Below are 6,000 nucleotides of genomic sequence, written 5' to 3'. Positions count from 1 at the left end.
GAATAAAAAATATGCCCATCCTCTTTTAGAACAATCAAAGAACCAAGATGGCATGGCAGTTGGAACAGTTATTTTAGCCTAATGCTGATTGTCTACAACCAGTCATAGGTAGTCAGCCTTTAACAGTGTCAAAGGTAGTCAGCCTAATGCTGCAAAAGAATTTGGTCAGCACCCAGCTGAGCATGACAGATAAAATACTCATCAATGTATTAACAGTAAGGTTCTAAAAAGCGATTATACGAGTGAAGCACTCAGCTGCTGCAAGGGAATGGAAACGAACCTGTTATTTGGGAGATTCTTCAAGGGAAGCACTCAGCTTAACCAGTCAGTTCAAACCTACAAAACATATCTTAGCCATTAGCGACTGTTCCAGGTTATTCCATAGATACATATGCTCCAAATATCAATCTTATGGTAAAAGATGATTACAAACTTGTAAAAAAAAAAAAGTTCCACATGAATTTATATCCGAAAGAAAGAAAGAAAGACGACTTTTAGTTATCATGAAACACAATGGAACCACATGTTCCCACTTCCAGCATTCTGAAAACTTCCACATGATTTCATTAAGAAAATTTTAGATTTAACCAAGACTTGAAAAAAGGAAGGAAAAAAAATAAAAATCAATTTAGTCACAATTCAGTTGAGACTTGTTCAAGATTCAGTCCACTTGACTAGTCAAAACTCATAAAACTTGAAAAAAAGAAAACTTGATGAAACTCGACAAAACTTGAATCTGCTCGCAATGTCTCAAAAACAAGAAAACCCAAATAGGAAATAGAGATTAAAACATTACAAAGAACAAAAACCTCACTTAGAAGTTAGAACCATAGATTTTCTATCAACTGTTTCATGTTTTATTTCTTCATCATCCAAACATCTCTTCCACTCCATGAAAAATTCTACTATCACCCAAATAAAGAACACTGAGTGAACTGCTATACTGATAACTAGTAGTATCATATCCATGAAAGCTTATGAGCATGCAAGAACCCAGTTTAAAGCAAGAGATGTTTTCAAAACAGCACAAAAAATCAAATGACTGCAAAAACCCAAGTCCCTAACATTAAGGAAAATGCTGTGAGCCTGTGATAATATCTGAATAAAACTTGTGGAAAAATAAGAACCCGATTCAAGTAAGAAAGAAATTCTGCATCAACTGTAGAAAAATCAGAAGATTAGAGAAACCCATGTCAGAAATATTAAGAAAACTTCTGTATATATAACCTTTACTCACATCTCCATCAAAGCTTATGTAAAAGCAAGATGAACTCAATCCAAATAAGACAGAAAAGACTCAGAAACTATAGGAGAAAAAAAAATCAAAAGATTAAAGTGTAAATGGGTGTGGCTTGAAATAAGCAAAACCAAAACAACCCAGGTTCAGTCCATTTACACCCAAGTGGCAACTTTGAGGAAATGAAACAGAACAGTTGTACTTTCAAATTTTAGTAGACCTAAAACCATAGGGTAGAGCAGTGGAGGTAGAGGTGGAGAAGTAAGGCAATATGAAGTAGTAAAGTAGCTCACGATTCAAAGTTCTTCACATGATATGCCAACTTGGTCCGGACTAAATCAAGGGGATAAGTGAAAAGAACTGCTGTTCCTCCAGCAACTGACAGTCAAATACACGAATCTTCACCTGTTTTTAGGCCTGGTTATGTTTGTGGTGGCTCCCACCCGATGAATGGCCCAGATCTCAGTCACATATGCCACATTGGCATGTGTTTTGCACAACCACCACTTGAAAAAAAAAAAAAAAAAAAAGCTTGAAAACCAATATAAAGAGGAACTTACACTACGTTGTGATCCTGATGTTGATTGTGGCCATGATGTTAGCAATGCCCTTTTTGATGTTGAAGAAGCTGATGATCAGATTGGTGAAGAGTGACCGGATCGGAAGTGCAATAAACACGGAAAAAATAGTCAGTTCCATTGTAAGATCACCCCAATTTGGTCTTTCTAAGGCCAGATGATGGTTGTTAAAATGATCGGCTTGACGATCCAATCTTGTTCCATTTGGCTGAGAGGATTATCATCGCTGCAACCAAATAATGCAAATTATTCGTGGAATATAAATTATTTCCCAAATAATGCAAATTATTAGAATCGCATTTGAACCGACATGTTAACGTTCTTCTTTTATTTCCCAAAGAAAGAAGATTTTGTGCAATATAAATTATTCATTGCAGTGTATATGGATTTTAACTTGAAACTAGCAAGCTCTGAAAGCAGGGTAAAAGCTGTTCAAGGGAAAATAAAAGATTAGACAATGGCAAAAAGACACTGTTACCTTTTTCTGGTGATGATGATAAATTTTAGAAACACATTGCATAAGAGAAAATAGATACTTGTTTGAACAAGTAAGTTCATCCACATGATATTTGTAACAAGAGGTTTCCTGAGAAAACAGATAACAAACTGTTATTCATCAAAATTATAAAGAGCAAAGGCTGGGAATGATTAAAAACACAATCAATATCCTCATCCTAATATCATATAGGCTCAGAATCCTGCAAAATGCAACACATAGAAGGAAAATTTGTCAATCTACTTCCATGAAACAACAATTTTCATCTAGCATAGAAAAGTGAATAAGATAACAATGATAAACAACTACAGTAGAAAAGTGAATAAGATAACAATGATAAGCACAATGATCAATGCAAGTCATAGTATAGAAACTAACAAAAAGAAAACCAAATTGAAGAATGGTGCAAAGTTCATGGACCAAATAGATCACCAAAAAATGAATTTTGCATGGACCAAAAAGTTAGAGAAAGAAAAAAAAAGAAAAAGAAAATAAATGAGAAAGAGCAAAACAAGCTTACCATCTCTAAAGAGTTACATTCCAACAGAGAAGCACAAGGATAGAAGCAGAATTGCCAAATCAGGTAACCATACTTGACCTGACCAATTCCAACCAGAGGGTCAGCCCAAGCCCAATCCAGCTTAAAGAGGACCTAACTGCAATTTTATATTCATGAAGAAGTAGCACACATTAGCAGTTAAAATTAGCTCACACTCCAAATCACCATTCATTGTGTTTCAGACCGCCAAACAATGATTGTTGATTTGTCGGGAAGTTGTCCCGTGCGGTCCCACTTTGCAATGTGGTGAAAACAAGCTGGCTGATTCCAGAATGTGATGAGACATGTTCAGAGTCAGTTCAAAGAACACAAGAGCTACAGATATTCTTATAGAATTCTCTAAATACAAACTATCTACTACATAGCTTGTAATGATACACATATCTGATAAATTACAACTTTTAGCTGTTCAGAAATCCAGATTGTCCAAATTGCTGACCCAATTGTGGATGAAGCTATACATCACTGTCAGATCTTGTGGGTTTGGTGGTATCATAGGTCCCCACAAAAGAAAAGAAAACTAAAGGAAAAGCAATATAGCTTTTGATTACTTGCTGTCACCAACAAAGTCAGTGAAAACCACATCATCTTCAATTAAAAAACAATCAGTTGGTAGCCAAATATCAAGTTATGAGCTTACCTAGCAATATCAAGAGCAAATCTCAGAGCTTTAGAAGGCTGTAAACGTCCTTTCTTTTGAAGGTAATTCGCCAAATCTCCCTGAAATCCACCCAAGTACAAGAATCCATATGGTTTAATGACGTACATAAATGTTACCTAGACAATGCAGTCTTCAAAATAATATTTTGAAGTGATGCCATATGTATTATCAACATCGATGTAAACAAGTAAAATGTATGGCGAAACTGCAATAGAATGGAATTATGGGACAACTCAAAGAAATAAAAAAATTTAGATCACAAATCAACAACCAAACTTTTATAGCAGACTGCAGCAAACAAGTGTGCTATTAGAAAATTTCCATATGAATGCAAAGATGCTTACTTTTGGATGGTACTCTGAAACAATCATCATGGGTATATTCTGAGTAGCAGCTCCCACAAACTGAACCATATTAGGATGCCAAACCTTTTCTAACAATGTCAGCTCATTTTTGAAAGCATTTCTGTTCCCAAAAAAAAAAAAAGGACATGAGAGAGGGGGGTGGAACTAATCAGTGCAGCCAAGTGACTCTGTGCATTTGGTTTATCAACAAATTGATAACAGATCAGAAACAATTGAAAAATAACAGAAACACACTAATTCAGTTGCACACCATGTAGAACATGATTTGAGAAAGTGGAAACAACATAAAACATTTAAGTAATAATTTTTTAATGATAACTCAATGGTATTTCGCACCAAATTAGATTGATCAATCATGAAATTTCATGATGTTTCTTGTTGAAACCAGATACAGCATTAAGTAACAATTTTTGAATTGCAAACATCCAGTTTAATCTAGAAGAAATAACAGAGAGAAATAATGTAATGAGGAAATAGCACTCAAATTGCCATTCTTGGAGACCCAACTTGAAAGTAACATAACTACAATTTCAAGTCCATACCTTCATATCAACACAATGCATACAAATAACTTGAAATCACAATTTTGTTATTTAAACTTTATTTGATGAATAATCATGGTTGAATTCAATACTCCACACAAACACACCCTAAAAACCAAAATCGTAATTTCCTTTCTTGGCATTCACATCGACAGTTTCGGCTCCATATTGCAATCACATAAATTGTAAGTCAGACATCCGAACGAGCATAATTCTGCATTTTGAGTGCTACTTCCACCTTATGAATACTATGAAACATCATTAATTTTCCTTATTTGCTATCGACTAATATGAATGTTTGCAGTACATTTTGCATGTGCATACAAATGTAGCCTCAAGGTTTCTATAACAAGAATGTGAATTGTGGAAGTTCTCCATAAGAAGAATGTGAAATGTGGAATAAAATGTATCATGATCCTCGACACTGGGACATGCATACAGTTTGTAGAAATGCGGGCACATGGTCCACTGATCCAGGCCGTTGGTCTGTTGGGCTCCACTGTAGACAGACAAGAAAAACCTGGCCACCAATCTTGGCCTTAATTTTTTAGTTGAATGTGGACAGTTGATGCATTTCTCTTCCTACCCATCTACTTGCATGCCACCAAAATTCAAGGTTGGGAATATCCTATCAAGGAGATTTCACAGTCCATCAACAGTAGGGCCCAACAGACCAATGGTTTGGATCACCGAACCATGGGTCCCATTTGCACAGATACTTCTCATACAGTACCTATCTGAGATTACCTGATTTTTAGGCCACAAGACCTAAACAATGTAGTATTACTGGTGTGTGCCCTGGAAGCCAATTTGATGATCTTATTCAGTGAATTGATGATCTTGTGTCCTTTTAAGACTTTTTCTTAGTTCACAAGAAAACATGTGGGCCATCAAGCACATGTGTGGGATATTTGAGCCGCACATCTGGTGGACTCTACCATGCAGATGGCTGGCCCTAATATCAGGCCAGTCCACTCATCAGGCCTCACATGTATGAATGTGAAACATATCTGTGTGCGCCACCTGATGAGTCGATTGGCCCAACTTTCGGAGTAAGTCATCTATTTAGTGAGGCCCACCTAATGCCCAGGTTGTGCATATGTCTACAGAGCTGTGTGTGGGCATAGCAAAGCACCCAAAATAGTTTGTTGTATTGCAGACATATGTGCATCAATTAGAAACACACTAGCTCGTTCTTGGACTTGCATTTCTTGTTGAATAGAATTTATTCTCGATACGGTGAGTGAATTAGTAGCTCTGAACTCTTGCAGTCACTTCCAAATGCACTTTTAGGAAAAAAAAAAAAAAAAACGTTCCTTCTTTATTGCTTACTAAGAAATAAAACTTGCAAATGTAAAGTATAGAAAATAAAATTAAAAAAAATGAATCTGATGGTATCCAAACCACCATAAGGAATAAGTAAATTAATCAGAATGCTAGAGTGCCTATCCATAGCAGTACTTGATAGGTACCTAGCTATATGCTACTGTAGGCAAATATTCAAACAAAATCCATAGGAGCAGTGATGAAAATCTCCATTCTGTTTAGATTGTGAAAAAATA

General features: G+C 35.8%; 1 long non-coding RNA gene across 1 annotated transcript; it reads right to left on the bottom strand.

Annotated features, from left to right (window-relative positions):
* Positions 1-2,114: 2,114 nt before the first annotated feature.
* On the bottom strand, positions 2,115-4,185 carry LOC131255792 (uncharacterized). The gene is made up of 4 exons (XR_009176428.1): positions 3,876-4,185; positions 3,511-3,590; positions 2,832-3,131; positions 2,115-2,401 (listed from the first exon to the last, which is right to left on the bottom strand). It is a non-coding gene; the product is annotated as an uncharacterized LOC131255792 (long non-coding RNA).
* Between the last annotated feature and the right edge of the window lie 1,815 nt (positions 4,186-6,000).

Source organism: Magnolia sinica, chromosome 9, assembly GCF_029962835.1.
Source record: "Magnolia sinica isolate HGM2019 chromosome 9, MsV1, whole genome shotgun sequence".
NCBI classification, from domain to species: Eukaryota; Viridiplantae; Streptophyta; class Magnoliopsida; order Magnoliales; family Magnoliaceae; genus Magnolia; species Magnolia sinica.
This window is presented reverse-complemented; position numbering and strand designations above follow the sequence as displayed.